General features: G+C 40.5%; 1 long non-coding RNA gene across 1 annotated transcript in view; it reads left to right on the forward strand.

Moving 5' to 3' along the window:
* The window catches only part of LOC129048288 (uncharacterized), a 43,762-nt gene extending 24,012 nt beyond the window's left edge, over window positions 1–19,750 (forward strand). The window contains exons 3-6 of the long non-coding RNA XR_008510518.2: window positions 4,095–4,209; window positions 16,227–16,327; window positions 16,787–16,866; window positions 17,399–19,750. This is a non-coding gene — a long non-coding RNA (uncharacterized LOC129048288). The remainder of the gene's footprint in view (window positions 1–4,094; window positions 4,210–16,226; window positions 16,328–16,786; window positions 16,867–17,398) is intronic.
* Window positions 19,751–21,538: the final 1,788 nt, after the last annotated feature.

Raw genomic sequence — 21,538 nt, forward strand, 5'->3', positions numbered from 1 at the left:
GGTGGTGGGAACCATGTAGGCAGGCCCAGATGTAGAGATGTGAGAGAACCTGGAGGGCTTTGAGTTGATGCGGGGAGGGTTTGAGAGATGCTTAGTAGAAGCAAGCACGGGCTAGATGGAACCTCATGAGGCCCAGCACATCATGTTAAGGATGATGGATTTTTAAATGTAGATAATGGAGAGTTGCTGAAGACTAAGCTCACAGAGAGATGTGATGACATTTGCATTTCTGATAGACCACTGTGGGGCCAGGGAGTAGACAAAGACAGAGGAAGACCCTTGTGGGAGGATGTTTTGGGGACCTGGAGGAGAACGCTGCCCCGACACAGGCCTGCTTCCAGTTGCTGTGCCCACAGCAGGGCCCACAGCCATCTTCATCATTCCTCATGCCTGGAGGAGTACGGACCGAATATTTATAAAATACTGACATGGAAATGAAAGAGCTGCAGAAACAAAGAGCACAAACACTTCCTCTATTTTGTTGAGAGTTAACATCCATGAGGAATATGCGTGTATGTCAGAGCAGAAAATAATGAGGCAATATACTTCCTTAAACAGATTCAGTTCATCATCACCGGGGCCTGTGCAGGGGAGGATGGTTGGGGGCACCTTCCATTGTCAGTGTGGCAGCTCCTTTCTGAGCAGACAGGTCACTCAGTGCTTTCTTCCAGGCAATTATTTTCGAGATGACTGGAGATTTCGATCAACCAATCAAGCTTTTATAGAAGCCACTTTCCTTGATTATGTTCCTGATCTTTAACTCAGGGAGAGATTTTCCTCAGTATGGCTTGACAGCCTCAAGTTTTCAATTAATTTCTCTCTCCTGCATCTTGCTTTTGCTTTCTGTTGGGCAGCTGGCATGTTCATAGGCTCACGTGAGCTCCTGACATGGTGTGTGTGTGTGTGTGTGTGTGTGCACGCGAGTGCATGTGTGTGCACGCGAGTGCATGTGCGTGCTTTGAAGGCATCAGAAATCTCTTTCTGGCCTTCGATGAGAAATGTCCTGTCAAAGAGCAGAGGGACTTGTGAGCAGGAAGCTGGATGAACAAGGGGAGTCGAGAAGAGGCACTGTGGATGTGGAGGATCCTGATCCCTGGGGTGGCTGCATTCAGGACCAGCCCAGGGATATGTAGAATAAGGCAGCATGGATCAGTGCTTTCAAATGCAGGAGCCATATCCCTGCTTCCAAATATACTGACAAATATTTTGAATCATAATGAATACATATCTATTCTAGTATGATTTATTCCACAGAAATGATTGCTTTTCTTTCAAAATAAAGTAATTCGAAAATATATAAGTGACTTAAAGGTATGTATAATTATACTTAAGGTATATATAATCTATAATAACTTGCATAATATTTAAATGACTTAAAGTTTTGGTAAATACTAATTCAGATGTTATGTGAAAGTTGGTGAAACTCTTGAAGGTGGCACATGTATTTCTTAAGATGAGGAGACCCTGGTGTTATGGAAAGAATTTTGGAGTCAGAGAGACATGGATAAAATCCAAGATCTGCCTGTTACTAAATGTGTGCGTGTGGGAAAATTACTTAATTGCTAGACCTCAGTTTGTTAGTCTGTAGAATGGGCATTTAAAACCCACCTTTCAGCATTGCTGCGGGGTCTGGAGATTCATTCATGTATTCATGCAACCTTGAGGTATTAATTGTCTGCTATGTGCCATTCACTGCTCTGGGCACAGGGAATAGAGCAGTGAATCAAAGTTCCTGTCCTCATTTAGCTCTCATTCTAATGGGGGAACCAGACAATAAATATATAGATAGTTATGTAAGAAACTACCAAGTACTGTGAAAAATACATCAGAGTAAGGGAGAGGTTATAGGAAAGCCTCTGAGGCAGGAGTGTGGTAGAGATGTTTGAGGAAAATCAAGGTGGTCACAGTGCGGTGAGAATGAACAGGGAAAGGGAGAAAGGAAGAAATGAGGTTAAACAGGTAGTCAGGTGCCAGGGCAGAGAGTGCCTGGTAGACTAAGGTGAACCTTGGGTTTTACTTTAACTGTTGATAGAAGAAGATGATCAAAAGGTGGTATCTATTAAAAATGACATATTCAATTAATATTAGAATAGTTTCATACCTTGTGCCCAAGCTGTGCAGAGCACCACATTAGGCTCCTAGGTTTGGGGCATACCAAGATAACCTGGACAGAGGAGCTCAAATTCTTGTTGGGGGAACAGCAGACTCTAATGAATTAGTATCTGACATTCATTAAGTACTTGCTATGTGCCAGGCACAGTTCCAAGTGTTTTCCTTTAATGGAGTAGCTTGTGTACTCTTTATGAAACAAAAGTACAGTATATAGTCAGTTATTATCCCCATTTTACAGTTGAGGAAACTGAGGCACAGAGAGACTTACCATTATACATACTGCCTCTCAACTTCCAAAGAAAGCAGAGTGGCCTCAAGGTGCTTCCCTTGAGGTTGGAAGTGCAGTGGGAGCACAGAACAAACATTACCCCAAAGAGGGATGCCGTAGCCACAGGACTGCAGATGCTCTGGAGGGAAGTGGCCCCTCCTAACTGTGACAAACATGTTGCCTCTCCTCTCTGTGCTTCAGTTTCCTCATCCATAAAATGGGATCAGCAGAGGGTATCCATTCTGTAGGCTAGGCATGATGATGAAATGAGACAGTGGATAGGAAATGCTTTTGCACAGAGCCTGCCACATGGCAAGTGTCATTTAAGTCTTAGCAGTACACCTACAAGAGATTAGGGAGCACTTTATGAACTGGCTCTCCTGGGCCTGGCCTTGAGGCCTGAGGAAGACTTTAACAGAAAGCAAAGTAGAGAAGTAATTTTAAGTTGATGGGGAATATTTCTGGAAATTAATAGAGTGTTGAAAGTGCATGGTGTGGCTGGAGCGCGGGACTTGTGGTGGGTGAGGGTGTAGCAGATAATTCTATCAGCCTGTGACATTGAGGAGACCTGAACTGCCATCGGAAGAGCAGTGGAGCAGTCTGTGAGGGGTGCCATAACAAGATACCACAGACTGGGTGCTTAAGCAACAGACATTTATTCTCATGGTTCTGGAGGCTGGAAGTCAAAGACCAAGGTCTTAGCAGGGTTGGTTTTCTCTGAGGCCTCTCTCCTGGGCTTGCAAGTGGCCACCTTCTCACTGTGTCTTCCTGTGGTCATTCCCTGGGTCAGCGTGTTTTCTGTGTCTTAATCTTTTCTCCTTATAGAGACACCAGTCCTATTGGACTAGGGCCCATCTGTATGACCTCATTTTACTTTGATTTCCACTTAGAAGGCCCTATCTCCAAGTCCAGTCATATTTTGAGGTATTGGGGGCTAGAACTTCAGCATATGGATTTGGAGGGGGTGCATAATTCAGCCCACAAGAGACAATTCAACATGGTGGGGGTAGGGGCTGTGATGTGCCCCGTGCTGTCGTAGACATGTCCAGCAACAGCAGGATCAGAAGAGAACACTCTCCCAGGTGGCAAGTCCTCCAAGTCTGACTTGCACAATGGAGAGAGGGTGGAGAAGAAGGTGAGGGATGAGACATTTCAGGGGTGAAGCCTACAGGGCTTGGATGCTGATTTCTCTGACTCCTTGGAGCTATACAGAAATAGACACAAAAGCAAGAAAATCCAGATTTGCCTTACCCTGGCCTCTTTCTCTGTCCCCCAGGGATGAGTCTACTTATAGCTCCTTAGTTTTCCCATCTGTTAAGTGGGAAAAATAAAACCAGGATCTCATGGCTCCCAATGGGATATAGTCATATGTTACCGTAGCACTGAGACTTTGTGCAAATGCAGACTGGTTTCGTTCTCCCTGCTAATAAACTGTCTTCCTACCAGAATACAGTACCAACAAACTTATATTTTCTGGATATCAGAAAGCAATGGTTCGGATTTGAGCTATTCACTCACTTATGATCTGAGCTTATTCTAAAAAGACTTTGCAGCTTAGTCTAATTGGGTAATTGGGATGTTTCCAGATGAAATTCAACTTGTAGTTTTAAAAAATGCTTTGAAGAACTGGTTGCCATGGCGCTTTTCTGCTGACAAGATCCTTCACTGGCTCCCACTAAGCAGCAATAATGGGCTTCTGTTTATTCTGTTTCAGGTTACCCCACCTGAACATCTTCCTGGGAGGAAGCAGGGCATGAATCCGAAGGAATTAGTGAAGTCCTTCCATAGCCATCCTTGATGGCGGAGCGGGGGTGTGTCTCAGCAAAAAGGTTTGTCATTGCAGGGGCTGGAGGGCTTAGACCTAGTAGCGGCCCAGCTGTCCTGCTGGGGCTTCCCAGACCACTTCATTCCTGGGCAGCTGGGAGTTGAGGAAGAAACCACTGTGCGTTTGTCACTGTATAAACTAGATGGCTGCTTCAGGATATGAACACTAATCCCCTCATATTTGTGGGTAAATGAGTGTCTGGCAGAGAGAATTGCCCTTATTTTAAGAAATAACATGGTCTTAAAAATTAATATTCATGTTTTTATAGTATCACTGTTTTAAATTTGAGAAGGTCTTTGTTCAAAGTCAATTTTTCAACCTATTGGACACCATTCTTACCCCTCATCCTTAGACTTCTTGTACCCGCGTGTTTATTGTTAGAATGTGAAACATCTGCCCCAGATGCAGTATTTTTGGCCTCATTAAGAGTTTTTCTAGTTCCTCTTCAGTTATGTCAATATTTACCTTGGACAATGCTTTGTATCCTTTTGTTTATAATTCCAGAATTCTCCAAGACAAACTGATTATTCATGACTCTCTGGCCTGGGTTACAATTTAAACATAACTTATGTTGATGTTTTAAGAGTATGAGTCCCCCAAACTATTTCTACTACTTCTCCTAGATTCATACTTCATAATCTTTCATTCTCACTTCATACCCTATATTTTTCCTCCTTCCAGGTATCTTCCAAACATATCCTTTTTTTTTGTGGATTATATTCTTAGAACGTGAGATGCAAAATTTTCCTCCTTTCCCTTTAAAATCCCACGATCCCGGCTGGGCGTAGTGGCTCACACCTGTAATCCCAGCACTTTGTGAGGCCATGGCGGGTGGATCATCAGAGGTCAGGAGTTCAAGACCAGCCTGGCCAACATGATGAAACCCTGTCTCTACTAAAAATACAAAAAATTAGCTGGGTGTGGTGGCGGTGCCCGTAATCCCAGCTACTTGGGAGGCTGAAGCAGGAGAGTCACTTGAACCCAGTGGGTGGAGGTTGCAGTGAGCCAAGATCACGCCATTGCACTCCAGCCTAGGCAACAAGAGTAAAATTCCATCTCAAAAAAAAAAAAAAATTTCTCAGGATCCCTCTCTCCTGCCAAGAATGTTTTTATAACAGTGCATTGTACCCACATTCTTCAAACACTTCCATTGTTTTCCTAGAGAGCGCACTCTTCCACACTGCCTGATCCCTCTTTTTAAATTTCTGATCACTGATATAAAAGGCACATGACCCCTGTCTCCCGTGTCTGAAGACTAGAGTTTAACCTCACACAATGAGTATAAGGAGGCCTTAGTGGGTAAATAGACATCAGAAAGCTCAAGCATGTTTTTCTCAAGTGACACAATTACACAGAGCCAGTCATCTTTCCTTAATCACTCAGGATTTTATGAATCTACATAATAGTTTCAGTTCTCAATGTGTGCCTTGGAGTTGTAGATGACTTTAAATTTACTATTTTACCTATATTATTACATTTGATCCTTATAACAACATTATGAGAGAGACCCAGAGGATTCAAGTAACCTGTTTAAGATTACATTGTAAGTGGAATAAGAATAGTTTTTGCCCTTAAGAATGTTTATATTAATAAACTATTTGAGTTTATACAAGTCTTTCTATTCCTCTAAAATACTATACTGTTTCTTGATTTGGGAGACATTGCTTGTGCTGTTTCCTTTGCTTGAACTACCTAACTTCTCTCTTTGATTAGTCAAACTCTCACTCATTTTTCAAACCTCAACTTCAAGTTCATTTCCTCTAGAAGCATTCCCTGATCTCCCAAGGCTGGGCTAGGATTCCTTTCTCTGTGTTCTGTAACACCCTTAAAAATATGTAAATAAATTCATCAGTGTCTGCCACCTAATGATAAATATTAGTTGTGATGTCATTCCCTATCCTATCTCTTATCATACTTTATATATCTTGCTTGCCATTGTATCCCCAGTAACTAGGTCTGGGGAAGTGCACAATAGTTGTTGAATGAATGAGCAATGCACAGTGAGTCTTCTAGTTGATGTAGTATTGGGTCCTTGAACTGAAGAGCAAATGCTGGAGACAATACTGAGATTGTCTAGAGAATTTTAGGCATTTCCAAGTCTAACCCACAGACTACCATCTGAGTGTTGATAGCTAAAATGGTTATCTGTTGTTTGTCTGCTCAACACCCTTTTTCCTTATTTTGCCATCACTCTCTCACTTTTCCTTTGGGGACTGTCCCCTTCCTCTCTTTTGATCAGTGTTGTTCAGGTGGGTCTCCCAACACCTCTTGAACAGGAATAGATCTAATAAGCATATTCCATCCCCTAGGTGTAGCGTAAAGCTTATGGATAGCATTCAACCCAAACTAGGCTGATGCACGTAACCCTTGGACTTCTGCTGAAACTTTTAGAGGAGAGGGTCTGTTTTTTTTCTTTCTAAGATTGCAAGCAACAGAAACAAGCCTGGAACTATAGGTTCTTTGGGAATTTGTGAAGAGATCAGTGAATCCAACACAGAACATCCAGAGCCAGGAGACGGTGATAGAGTGAAGGCATAATGAAGACATCATTTGAGTATCTGGGATTCAGTAGTACCTGAAGCAAGATTGAATTTCCAGGTTTATGAACTGATAGGTTCCCTTTCTGGTTGCAACTAGTTTGAGTTGCATTTTTGTCAGTCACCAATAGCTGATAGTGTTCTGACTAACTCAGTTGGAAACAAAATATCATGGTATTTTTGTTACTGACATTAGGGCTTTTTGTCCCTTTGTGGATTTACCTTATGCTTTCACTTTTTCATATGTGTTTTGCATCCATGCAACTTGTCTTAAATAGTTAATCATGAACCAAGTAAGCAAGCATATTTTTGACTTGCTTTTCCCAAGTCCAGTGTCATGTGACAGGCTCATTGGATGTCCCCCAGTTCATATTTGAGCTGAGTACATGCTTGGGATTCTTTTTCTGGGAATGGTGATGACTTTACACAGATTCGTCTTTCACCCTCTCACACTCTGCCTGTTGGACTCCTGGGGTAAACTGTGGGAGAGTGAATTCGCTGGGATCTGGGAGGGTGATCTGTGATCTCAGAGTAACGTAAGCAAACTCCTGAGCCTGTGGAGGAGTCAGAGCCTCAGAGCTGAACCTAACTGAGCTTTGCATCCAGATCTGGGCAGACAAGGCCTTCAAACTCTCTTTGGAGAAACTTCATGCCCCCTTAGGGAGCTGGAGAATCAAAAGGAATTGCAGCCTATTTGGTTTTCACGGTTGGTGGACACTGGTCTCTAAGTGCTATGGTGACTTCATGCATGGGCTTCTTTGTCCTGTGAACTGAAGGATGGATACATCCCTTTTTGCCAGAAGCCCTCTATGAAATGCCAATGAAAATCCCTACGGTGCTTGTTTACCATAATCAATAGACGAATCAATTGCTTGCTATACCCGATTCAAGGAAGTAATTAAAGCAGGGAGACAGGGGTATCATTAACAGAAGTTCAGTCCTCACTATTTGCCAAAATCTATTTCTGGAAACTAGATCATTGAATGCATCAGTGTATAATGGATAATATATTCCCATTCAAACAGTGTTATATTTGGGAATTGTGTTCCCAAACAAGGCCACAGCTTCACATAACTCAGAGGTGACCTTTCATTGTCCTGAAATCCAAGATACAAATTGCAAAGTCTTAAGATAATGAGATTAGGATCTAATTACTATTAAATTGCAAAAATGTAAAATGACAAGTTTAAAATGGAATTATATGCTCCATACATGTTGTTTATATAAGGGCCTGTATTATCCATGAACTATTCATATATCATTAAAAAATGTATTTGACTATCACAATTTAAACAAAAGGGCAAGGTACTAATTATAAAAAGTATCCTTACTTTAAAAGTAAATTAATATTACTTGTCTTCTTAGGATTTTGAAGGGTTTTTAGGAGGATAATTTAGATGGCTTAGATCTCTTTAAATGACTGTTGTGCTGGCCTTCTCTTTTACATTTCCCTAGAGTAAGCACCGGTGTGCTAGTCTATTGTGGAACCAACTGTGCTAGAAAATATGTGTTTGTAATGATGGCAATGATAGTAATTTAGTGGTGTTATATTTTCTGAATCTGGTAAAGACATGGAGGAGTAACATACAAATCATCATCTATATAATAGAGTAAAATTTCAATTAAAAAGGCATAAAATTATCCATGAGGTGAAACCCGTTTTTGCGGGGAACCACATTTATTATTAAGAGGTAAACTCTGCTTCTCTTCTTCAGGAGGCTGAAGTAGGCAGTTTAGCACTCACTTCCATGTGGCATATTAAGCAAGGATATTTTTCACTTTCTTCTCATTGTAAACATTCTTTATTTGCTCTTTTCCTGTGATGTCCTAATAATAAGATTTGGCTTTAGGCACATGGGCAGGGTGAGGACCTAAAAGTCCTGAGCTAAGGCATAGGCTCCAGCTCACTCTATCAGAGAGCTCTACCTAAAGACCTGGGACACAAACACAGCTAACAATGATGTATTATTTGCCTTCTTTTTGTCAGGATTTCTTTTGCGTATGACTTCCCAAGAAATTTCCTAGGAACTTAGGTCCCTGGGTCTCCAGGACACCATCATTTTCATTCCATCAGTACTTTATAGGATTCCTACTAGAACCAAAAAAAGAAAAAAGTTTTCTGCTTAGCCCCAGTTAACCTGAAAATTCAATTAAACAGCATCCTCCAAACACTACAGTTCATTGACGATTAACTATGCACGTTCCTGGAAAGGCCAAACTAGATGAAACTGACATTTTGAGAACTGTATTTTGCACTGAAATAGAAATTGAAGTGGGAATATATTTTTCCTTGCTTGTTTTGATAGCATTTTACTGACGGGAAGTTTGGGGAGGCCTGAGGGGGCAAATATTGAGCTTTTGATTTATTATCAGTGAACATTTGCTCCAAATTGTACCCCATTGCTTCATTTACAAGTGATGTTTCAAAGAATTATCATTTTGCTTTGGAATTTTATTGCTGCTTTCTCTCTTGCTTCCCTAGAAGATCGTTGGGTATATAAGGGCTACAGTCACTGAGGTTAGTGTTGTCTTCTGCATTGGAGGAATTTTCTTGACTTTATCCCAGAATTAGTGAGTATAGCCAGTGACCATGCTGATGGATCCATTCTACTTGGGGACACACTCTTGCCAGAGCAACTGGCAGATGGTCTAGTGTGGAGGATTGCATTGGAATGGGGAAGATGCTGTTAGGAGAGTGGGTCCTATTTATTTAAAGCCATAATCCTCCATTTTTCTCCTGATATTAAGCATTCCTGCTTCATAACTTTGCTCCACCACTCTAATTAGGCAGGCAGCCTTCCTCTGCCATTTTATTTTATTATTTTATTATTTTATTTTATTTCTGAGACAGGGTCTCACTCTGTCATCCAGGCTGGAGTGCAGTGGTGCAATCTGGTCTCACTGCAGCCTGAACCTCCTGTGCTGGAGTGTTCCTCCTGCCTCAGCCTCCCAAGAAGCAGGGACTACAGGTGTGTGCCACCACGCCCAGCTAACTTTTGTCTTTTTTGTAAAGACAAGGTTTCACTGTGTTTCCCAGGCTGCTCCTGAACTCCTGAGCTCAAGTGATTTGCCTGTCTCAGCCTCCCAAAGTGCTGGGATTACAGGTGCGAGCCATCACATCTGGCCCTCCTCTGCCATTTTATATTTCCACTTGGTTGTACTTCATTTTCAAATTCAACATTTTTATTCCTGACACAGAAAACTTTGCCCAAACTACCCTTGGGTGAATGTCTGGGGGCGTTATTCCATAAGTCTACAGCTTGATTCAATGTCCTGCTGAAATTATAAACGGGAAACAGCAGAGTCAATGAAAGGAGACAAGTGGTGCTAACTGAGTGACAAAGGTAATCTCATTCCACTAGAGTTTTTCAAACCAATGATAGACTAGACACAGAGCACATGCCCTGTAAGATGTGTGTGGTGCTGTTTTGTCTTTAGATTGTATTACTGTGCCTTGAATGACATTAGTTCTTGTATATCTTACATTCCTCTCAGAACATTATTCTTAGAACATGCTACCTTATGTTCTAGGCCCGGGAGTGTAAGAAACCCATGAATAACATATTTGTGAGTGTCTAGAAATCCAGATATTGTTTTTTGTTTGTTTGTTTGTTTGTTTTAAAGTGTTCTTGATGGAAGGAAAAGGAAGCCTCCATTTACTTCTAAGGAAAAAATAATTTCTTTCCTCCAATGTCTCTTGGATGGCTAATGGCTCTAGAGACAGGCATGGACATGTCTATGGATATAGTCGCACAAGCTCAGAATTTTACCTTTGATTTGCTGGGAATCTTTTCTTTAGAGCCCTTTCTTGGACATTAATTATCAATTTTTATTTTTAAGCTGTGGATAGTTTACTCACCCTCAAGAGAAACTTTCTTATGTAAAAGTTGTTTTCCATGGTCCCAAGATGGAAAATGACAACTCTTTAATCAAAAGGCTCTGAGGTACTGGTGCCACCTTTGTCTCTGGTTTCCAAAGAATGTTCTTGGAATCCTGACACCATAAGGAAAGTGTGGGGCAGCAAGCCTTAAGGGAGATTGTTAAAGCAAGACCCACATCTTCTGTGCATAGCCAATGCCTGCTTTTTCTCCACCATCTTCTTCCAAGTGGTTATCATTCCTCCTCCATGGAGATCCTGCTTTTCCTGCCCTTTCCAGCCTTTAGCTGATACAGGGAGTATGGAAAACGTAGACTGTTCCTTTAATACTTTATAAAATCAGACCTTCTTAGGAGGTCACACCAAGGGGAATGTTGCTAAAAACAACTGGCTCTTTGGCAATGCTAATCTGCATTTTCCTAAAACACATATCCAAGAGGGAAAAAGTGCATGTGTTAAGATGAAGATGGAGAATGAAGTTATCGATCTTCTTAAAGTTCATAATGTTGGAAGGGTCATGAGAGAAACACACTCTCAAACTGAGTAATAATCTACAAAGAGTTAAAACAAAACTTCCTCCAGCCATAGCTGCACCAAGAGAAGTGGGACAGAAGTTCTGATTGAGAACTTTGATTTCCCACAGATTGTTTGAGTCTTACATGAAATTTGGAAAGGTTCCCTGACATCAAAGCCTGTTTCTTTTGGCTAATCTATTGAGTATGTTGTACCTGTCCTCCCATGAGCCCCCCACGACTGGAAACATATGCTAGATTCTTCTTGTGCCAGTAATTTAGAGGCTCGTGACAATAAAATATCCTTTTTCTAAGTAAAAAAGAAAGGGTGGTCCTGGGGAATGTTAATGCAGCAGAGAATAGCAATGATTTACTACTCCCTGAAAAAAATGAACCAAGTCTGATAGATCCATATCTGAATATTATCTGCATAATTTGAAAATAACACATAGAAGAAAATAGGCCCAATCTCAGTATCCTGTTCACATTTACATCTGGAACAGCTGCCAGGGCTTCTCAGAGTTGATTTTGTTCAGTTCTGCAGGGCCGATCTGAAACCCAGGCAGAAAATGAAAGTGAGCAAATTTACCTCTGGCATTCAAAGAAATGCTTTTGGTCAAAGTGAGTATTTCTGACCATGACTCATTTTCAAAAGAAGCATTGAATTCGCTTTGTCATCTTTGCCTGGATCGGGCTCAATCAGCCCTTTTATGATTTTTAAAATATCCTATATAGGCGGGATGGCATTTATTAGGCTTCAGCTATTCAATATTGCATTTCAATATATAAAAGTCACTGTTCAATTGAATATTGAGTTTTCTGAGGAAGTAAACCTACAGAAAAGAAATTTGCAAGAATCTAAAATAAATGAGTTTGAGAAAGATCAAACTGCCCTATGGCTGTTTCAAAGATCAAAAGATCTCTCTTTTATAGAAATCAGGAGCAGTTTGAATAGCTTCTTTCCTCTATCGCAAAGCCCCATTTTTTCACCATCATTGATAGCTTGGGACTGCACCATAATGGTATGAAAGGCCTTGGGGAGGAGGAAAGACGATTTTATTCCCAAAAAGGACACAGGACTTTTTCGTCTGAAATAGCTGGCTTTTAATTTAATTTGATCTGGAGCCCAGTAGAGTGAGCAAATGAAAACCTGTCCTTAGCTCCTTCAGGACGAGCAGTGGCCTTGAGGGGCGTTAGAGGGTCTCCTGATAATTGTTTTTAAAGGCTGCCGTGTATCTTTGTTTCTACCTCTAGGAGAGGCTGGATTATATGGTAGATCACTATCTTTGAGTTCATGTGTTGTGCATAACCTTAGGAAGTTACTTAATCTTTGTAGATCTCAGCTGCTTCATGTGTAAAATGGGGATAATAATATGTACCTTATTCTTGGAGTAAGCTCCTTCCAACTCAGGGCCTTTGCTGGTGCTGTTCCTTCCACTGGGCTAATTCATGCTTGGCCCCAGAACCCAGCTGGAATAGCTTTTTTCTGGGAAGGCTTCCATGGACCCTCAGACCAAGTTATGCTAACTCCTCCTCCTCCTCCATTAGACCGTGTGCTGTGATTTTCCTTGTAGTACTTGCCTCAGTTATAATTGAAAACATTTTGTGTAAGTACTACTGTCATGTCTGGCTCCCTCTATAAGGGATTAGGAAACCTAACTTATTCATCTGTCTCATAAACTAGAACAAAAACAAAATATTTATTGAATGAATGAAATCAACAGAGACAAAGTCTACTAGCAAACAATAGGTGATTAAGAAATGGCAATTTCCCTTGTTCCCCTACACTGTGAGATCCTGGAAGCCAGGACAAGCCTTACCTCTTTACCAGAAGCACCTAGGGTGGGGTCTTGACAAAGTAGCTGATTCAGGAACGTCTGTGGATGTGCAGGTGGACATTGTCAATCATCTCTGGCTACTATTTGCCTTCTTCCTCGGCCTGTTCTCTGTCTTCTATCTAAAAGTCCACTGTCAATTTTCAGAGAGATGCTAGAACCCTTGTTCATTTTCTTATATGGCAAGTTTTCTCTATATAGTTTCATGAAAGCTCCATATATGAAGTTTGCAGTGAGAGGCAAAAAACTGAGTTGTGATCATGGTGTTTCTAGCCCCAGTTAGAGGGTTAGGTGGAGAGGATGAGTTGAAGTTGTCAGCCCAGGGAACTTTACAAGTGAGGACAGCTTTTAAACATTACTGCCAACATTATCATCATCAGCAACAACTAATAACAACTTCTTTAAATTTTAAAAAGCCTTTGCCTTCTTGCCTAGGAAAAAAAAATCTCCATCAACATCATAGACCATTCATGGTCGACTACCATTAGAATATTTTGCTTTGATTAAGGCCATTATTCATAAGAAGTTGCTATATTAGTTACTGACTATTTATTGTGAATTAGTTTATCAACCATTTCATCTGAGAAAATGAAGGGCCAAGTATTAAGTCACTTGGTTGCCTATGTGGGAAGGAAGTATTTCTGTCAGAGTTTAGTTGCACATAACAGAATTCAGTGTAGTCATTTTCAGCAGAAATGAGTTCCATACAAGGAATAAGAGCTTACAAAGATCACTAGAAAGGCTAGAGTTCTTTAAGCAGAGCTTCCAGGAATCACACCTCAGAACAACACCTCAGGACTGGCCCACAGAGGCAGTTGCTGCCTCTGCCATGATCAAGTTGGTGAATAAGGAGGTCGCCTCTACAACTGCTGGCTCTGCACCTCACCACGTCTATCCAACCTGCACTTGCCTCTCAATAGCCACAGTGATAGGATCTGGACCCTGGGTGCTCTGTTATAGTTCCCACATGTCTCCACACTGTGCTGGTTAGCAGAAGTAGTGGGGTGCAGCCTCAGCCTTGATGTCTGCTTCTATAGTCCAGCTCTCAGGAGGGAGCGTGTTTGGCTCACGCTGGGTTTCACATGGAACCTGAGCAGCAGGGGACTCTGGGAAGTGAGATCCTTAGCTTTTCTGACTCTTGAGGGCCATACAGTAGCTATAAGGAGGGATTTTGCAATGGAGTGAATCAGTCTGCAGATCTTATCGCAGGGGTTACATAGTGGGCGGGGTTGGGGGGGCGTGGGGGCAGGGAACATTTTTGAGAGAGACATAAATAGAGAGGGGGCTGAAAAGGATCTTGACTGGCCTCACAACTTTGCCTAGAGCTGGTCCTGGTTATTAAAATGAGGCATTTTGGGAATGCCACATCAGGGAGACATTATTGTTTTCCTTGGGTAAGTGGTTTTGAGGTCTATATGTAAAGTTTCTTGAGTAAATAGGCTCCTTCTTCTATGCTCCTGACATTTATGGTGGGGTGTTTTAGTTTCCTTCTTAGCAGAGACGGAAAAGTGTTCCTATGCCCTGTTCAGACACATCTACTACTGGGTAGTCTTTCTTCATGCTAGTGTCCATCTTTGAAAATGTCCCCATGACATCGAGTGAAAAGAGAAGCTTTAGATGCTATCCAGGAATGTCTGGCACTTTTATCTACTGGGTAAATTGCTATTTCCCTGATGAAGAGACCCAAATGAGGGCTGGAAGTCAGTTATTTTGGATAGATCATGGGAGCCCCTCTGGGTTTTGGAAGCAGGCAGTCAGTGGCACTATCCTGCCATCTTCTTTTTAACATTCCATCTAGCAAACACCTTAAGCTTTAATAAACATCTTCTCCTTTAATAGTGTTGACTCCAAGCTAATAAGGCAACTAGCAAATCCAGTGAAGGTAAATTTCTCATTAACAATTTATTTAACTTTGTTGAAGAGAGCAATTCCAACTTCTGCTAATTGAGTTTGTAATAAAAACATGGATCCATTTTACTGCCACCCTCAGGACCTTAATCAAACTCCAGGAAAGGTAAAGTCACTCTCATTAGCAGACTAAGAGGCAAAATCCAGGATGGAATGGAAGGTACCAGAACACTGTTAAATTCCAGAAACTTCAACAGGATTATAAAGCAGCGGCGCAGACTGGCATTTCACAGTGTTTTGAATTTTATTTGCCAGAGGAAGAGCCCTTTTGACATGAAGCTAAAGCTGTGTGTAGGACTTTGAAGATACTGGCTTTAGTATGTGGGTGATGTGTTCAGTTTCTCCCCCTTTATTTAAGATCTCTCTGTGGAATATGGAAAAGTCTGCTGGCTAGACCTGTAAGAGGACTTGCCCTTTTTTCAGTCAATCCAAAACCTTTTTCTGTGGCTCCAGGAGGTGGCTGTAATTTAGGAGTTTTATAAGGAAACACTGAGGAAGACCGCCTAAAGTGACGGCCCCATGGGCAGAGGGACATGTGGCGTGTCTGTGATCGGCCAGCAATTGAATTTGAAGGGATTTAATAATTCTTCATGAAATTCTCTGCTTTTTCTTCAGACTTTCCTCTGGAAGCCTGATTAAATGCGTATTATTTCTTCTTAAGTGATTTTACAGGTCGTTTATTTTGGATTTATGAGCATCAACACGTTTTAAAAGGTATTAGCGAGGTGTACTGCTGGATACTTGTTCTGTAAATCAGTAACTCTACTCTCTATCAGCATCAGATAATAAGAAATCCTTCAGATTATTACTTTTTTTCTTCTTATATATTCATTCAGGCAACAAATATTTTAAAACACCTACTGGGTGCCAGACATTGTGCTAGGTTCTAGAAATACTCCAGTGAACAAGATAGACATGGCCCTTGCTCTCAGTACATTGTAAAAAAATGTTTAAGTTTGGTGTCTATATTATTGTGAAGTTATAGGGAATGAATTTAAGTTAAAGTCCCATTCTCATTCAGCACTCTTCGTCTACTGAGTCAACATCTATATGGAGAGGCATGAGCAGAAGATGGTTCCTCTGTGTTTTTGACATATGCTAGTATGTGGTTCCACTTAAGATAGGAATAAAAGATGAGTGGGGGGAAAACTTCCCCTTCTCCCCTCATCACCTTTTCCCAAGGTACCTGTTCCATAGAATTTGAAATTGTTCAGTTGGACCAAGTTTTTGCCCCAAAAGAGAAAATACCCAAAGTGCTGGTAGAAGTCCTTAAACAGCCTATTTTTGGGGGAGACATCTCAGTTCCTACATCTGCATATAAAACTTTCTGTTTGTCTGTGTCCCATTCACAGGGCTGAAGTATAAGGTGCTGGGACCAGTTGTCAGTAAGGCAGTATGATTCAATGAATCAATTAAATCAGGATGGAGAAGAGAAGCAAAAAGTCCAAGCCAGGTAAGTGGAACTACCTATGAAACTGGAGGGTGTGGTGAACAAAAGCAAAATGATGTCACAAGGTCAGGAGCAAGGTGAGTCAAGGGGAGTGGTTCAGAAAGTAGACTGTGAGGAACGTTGGGAGGTGGTGAGTGGGGTGGCTGTTTTATCTCAAGCCCTGCTTCTCAGTGTAATGGGTAGGGGGCTGTCAGCTGAACAGCTCTTATTAGGCCACATACATGGAGCCCAGTGGAAGCAGTTGGCTGTGCAGCAGCTGGAAGTCTCCCCTAGGACAACTTGTTCATTTCACCCACAGCATTGGGTAACCTGGATGAAGAAGAAGGTGGGAGAAGACAAGGAGGCTACCATTATCTCTGCAGGAAATGATGGTTAGCTCAAAGCAGAGGAGAATTCAGTAGTGTAGATGAAGCTTGAGACTTTACAAAGTACTTTCCCATCCTTTTCTTTTGTCCTTCTCAGTGGCCCCAGGATGAAGAAAGGTAGCTAGATGGAGGATGGTTCTCTTCATTCCACAGTTGATGAACTTGAAACCAGTGACAGTGAGTGAGTTTAAGGTCACATAACTATGTAGGGTCAGGGCTCGAGCATAAATCTCATTCTAGCGTAACTCTTTCCATTACAATTTACTAGTATTCAAACGATATGTAAAAAATAAGCAAATAATGAAGCACAGCATTTTTCAAGACATAAGGGTAAGATTGTAACCACGTCTCTGCGATTCTCGTGGAGACTTTGGTATTTGCCCTTGGCCACCTCCTTTCTTACCCTTCTGGCCCTGATTGGGCACTGGTGAAAAGATGTCTGCGAGCATCTACCACACCTGCCTCCCCCAGTACACAGACTGGCATTCTGTCTATGGCCACAGTCCTCAGGGTAATTAAGATTGTGGAGTAACAGGAAATATTTTATTCAGTAAGATTATACTCATTTGCTTATTCAGTTGCTGAACTATCTTCCAGGAATACATTAGAAGGTTTTACCATTCTATTTGCCTGCCTTAGTTGGGAGATCTGAAGGAAATGAGTTTAATTCACCCTTCACATTTCTAATTAAAACTTTTTACATTTCAAGCTTTTTGACAAGAAAAAAAAGGAAAAATTCTGTGGAAGGCAGCTTCGAGAAGACATAATCCATGTGTGATTGTTTGAGAGCAAGAAGGGTTAAAAAAGGCAACAACAAAAAACCTGCTCATTTTTGCTGCTTGCTTAAGAAAAAAACAACTCAAGCCATATCCAAATGTAGTTTAATCCATTTTCAGACTCTATACATTATGCATCAAGATTTTGTACAAAAGGAATTTGAGAGGAGCGTTTGCATGAAACCACTTCAGTGGATTAAATTTGCAGTTCAGCACATTAGACTCAAAAAGTATACAAGACATTTTGAGAGTCCCTGTCTCCTTCCTTTATATGCATAGTTCTTACTTCAGGTAAATAAGTTTTTAAGAATGAGTGGATTCCAGCAGCTGTCTTTAAGGAAAAAATTAAGAAAGGATTTGGTCTACCTTCCACTTAGCTTCACAATAATTGCAAATGTTTGAAAAACAAAGCCTAGTTGAGAAGGTGGATCTAAGCTGTTCTGTGGACCTCGAGATTATTTTAGGCAAAGCTGCCCTATCCAAGGTGGAAAAGCTAATGTGAAAAGACATTCTCAATAGAAGGAGTTCACACAGCGACGTCATAACTACAAACCCCACCCACCTTCAGTTCAGAGTTGAGATGCCACTTGCGTAGACCACCCGGATGGTAAGCTCAGACAGTCATCCAGATGTCTTCATCTAGTGGAGGCCAAACATCACTGAGACCACATCTGGATGTTTAGTGGGCCAATGACATTTTTATTTCCTGCTGTTTAAATAATAGATTTGGGGGATCTTGGAAACGTAGTCTTTATTTCCTCTTACCCCAGAGTTGCTCTGCTGCAGGAACACACTTTATGACAGTCGGGTCAAATCAGGAGCAGCCAGAGAGCCACCCGTTTCTGGGCTGTTAATGATGGGAGGTCCTAAACTGACAGGCAGAGTCTGAAGTCTAAACATCATGACTGTTACAAACCAGGAGGTGTCCAAACAACCTATGGAGCACCTGAAAGTTTCTATAATAACTTGTATTTTTTTTTTCAAGTGTTGAAAAGTTCCTAGCAGTGTGGCTGGTTGCCTGGGCTACAGTGTTGTGTTGACAGCTCTGGTCCTTTTCCTGGCAGCCGAGGATCTGCACAGTGACCAATGAGAGGGCAGCATTCTGCTCTGAACTTTCCATTAGGCTGATGATTCACTTTGAAATCCACACTTTATGAATGCTGTGAATTCAATGTAATGTAGCTGTTGAGGTGTCTACATTCAAATTGGATTCCATTAACTTTATGGTGTGATTAAGTGTCTGAATCATCAGGACTTGGGATTGAATTTATGTGCCTTCTGCGAGCCCTTTTGTAGACTGGTAGTTTTGATGAGTGTAATTTGATGTATGGGATTGGGAGAACAAACCTAAAGAGATATCACCTCAAATGTAACAAGGATCTGAGAACCCAAATTTGAGCGTTGAGGTGGGTGGTCACTCTCAGATGTGCAGAGTGGAGCCACTCTTCAGCATGCATATTTTTTTCTTTAAAGAACTTGATTTTTGGTGTTAGAAGGGACTTAGAAGTCTGCCATTATACTGGCTTTCAAATTTTAAAGTACTTAACTATTAATTAGGGTGCTTCTTAAAAAAAATGTCAATTTCCAGATCGTGCCTTCTGATTCTGAAGGTCTGGAATGGGATGCAGGAATGGAATTATAGACCTCCCTGGGAGAAATGCTGACTTAGTTGTTTTGCATTTGGAGGAGTGACAGGCCTCATCCATGGCCTTCCTCACAGCTAGTGGTAAGAGAGTCAAGCCCAGAACTGGATCTCTACATGTTTCCTCAGGGGTCATTCATCACGTACTTAGTTCATGCTCATGCGAATTGACATTTATGACATGGAAATTATTGGTAGTATGAAAGTGAAAAGAACATGGAGTGGCAGAGAGTGTGGCATATTGCAGTTTAGCAAGAATGAGTTCTGAAATCTCATTTGAAAATTTAAAGTTCTCCTTAACACATAGGGGTTAAATGGGAGATGCACAATGCTTCACATATTTGAGTCAATTTTAGGCAGTTGCTAAGATAGCAGTGTACAAAATATTTTTACTTTTGCATTTCCCTTTATAGATTTCTTTGGACTTAAATACACTGAAATTTTAATTTAAATTCTCCATGTATTTAAATTCCAGAATTGATGAAATTAAACACTTTTTCATTATTGCTGACAATTTGTACTTATTCTTTAATTCTTTGTGAATCATTTTTCAGATCCTTTGTGAACTTCTCTACTGAGTTGCTGGCTTTTTTTTTTGGTATTGTTTTTAAATAGATGTTTTTTATTAAAGTTATTAACTCCATATCTGTCATACAATTTCCTGAAAGTGTTTTTCTGTTTTTTGTTTTATGTTTATTTATGGTTAATTTTCTTTTATATGGGGCAGTTTAAAATTTTTCTACAGAAACATTAAAGTCATTCCTTTTTTCTGTTCTTTGTGATGATGTTTCATCAGTTTTATTTGTTAAAGCTCTCCCTATTACAAGTCAGGAAAATAATTATTTATACTTTCTTATAGCTATTTTGTAGTTCTAATATTTGCATTTACTGCTTTCACTTGTTGGTATGCTTTGTAAAATGTAACATACAAAATATAAATATATAACATATAAACATTATTCCTCAAATAGTTGTCCTAGCATCATTTCCTGTATATTACTTTCTAATTGGTTTGTAAAATACGTGATAACTACCATTTATTGTATACTTAGGTACAGTACTAAATATATTTAATGAATTGTTCATTTCAGTGCATATATATTTTATTTGGTTCTTACAACAACAGTCTAGCAGTTATTTTAAATCCCCTTTTACAGATGCTCAAGTTGCTTATCCATTAAGAGGCAGAGCTGAGAGGCAACCTCAGGATAGAGTGACTCCAAAGTCCACAGACTCAGTCACCCAAATCAGTTTTACCATAAAACAAATTCTTAGTGTTAAGGTCATTTTAGGGTTTTGTATTCTGTTTCATTAACTAGGTTTCTATTTTTTGCACTAATATCATACTTTTAAGTATTTTAGCTTTATAATGTTTTTAAAACTGAAAGTGTCATACCTTATTACTCTTCAGCTTTTTAAATATTGAACTCTCACTGGTTCAATATTCACTGGTTCAATATTCATGTTCACTTCAGACTAACATCAGCAAATACAAAAATACTTCCTAAGATTTTCAATGGAATTACTTTTAAAACTTGACATCTTTCCTATATTTAAACTTTGCATCTAGCAAAAAGTCCTTTAGAAGAGTTTTATAATTCAAACAAGCCCTTTATATCTTACTGCCACTTTAAGTATTCTGTATGTTTGTCACTCTTGTAAGAGATTTTTTTCCATTATATTTTCTAACCATTGTTAATTTACAGATAATCTATTTTTTTTTTTTTTTTTTTTTTTTTGAGATGGAGTCTCACTTTGTTGCCCAGGCTGGAGTGCTGTAGCGTGATCTCAGCTCACTGCAACCTCCACCCACTGGGTTCAAGCGATTCTCCTGCCTCGGCCTCCTGGGTAGCTGGAATTACGGGTGTGCGCCACCATGCCCAGCTAATTTTTGTATTTTGGGTAGAGACAGGGTTTTGCCACATTGGCCAGGCTGGTCGTGAACTCCTGACCTCAAGTGATCTGCCCATCTTGGCCTCCCAAAGTGTTGGGATTACAGGCGTGAGCCACTGACCGAGCCCAGCCAGACAATCTTTATTTATTTTAATATTTATTTTCTCATTTGACTTCTTACTGAAATTTTTAGAATGATTTTCTCATGGGTTTTCATTGTAGATAGTCTTATAGTCTACAAACAATAATGATTTTGGCTTTGTGTTAATTATACTTTTAAGTCCTACATGCTGTCTTATGGCAGTGGTAGAAAAATCAAAATACTAGTGGTGAAAACAGCCAACCAACCAGCGTATCAGTCTGCCTTCTGCACTTACTTTCACAAGAGATTTACGAAGTACCTCTTCTGCACCAGACACTGTGCTCGACCTTGGAGATAGAGCACCAAACCAGATAGAAACAGCTTCTGTCCTTCTAGAGCTACAGCCTGGGCTGGAGACAGACATTAAACATGGAATAATACAATTACTTCAAATCA

Source organism: Pongo abelii, chromosome 8 (assembly GCF_028885655.2).
Source record: "Pongo abelii isolate AG06213 chromosome 8, NHGRI_mPonAbe1-v2.0_pri, whole genome shotgun sequence".
Classification (NCBI taxonomy): Eukaryota; Metazoa; Chordata; class Mammalia; order Primates; family Hominidae; genus Pongo; species Pongo abelii.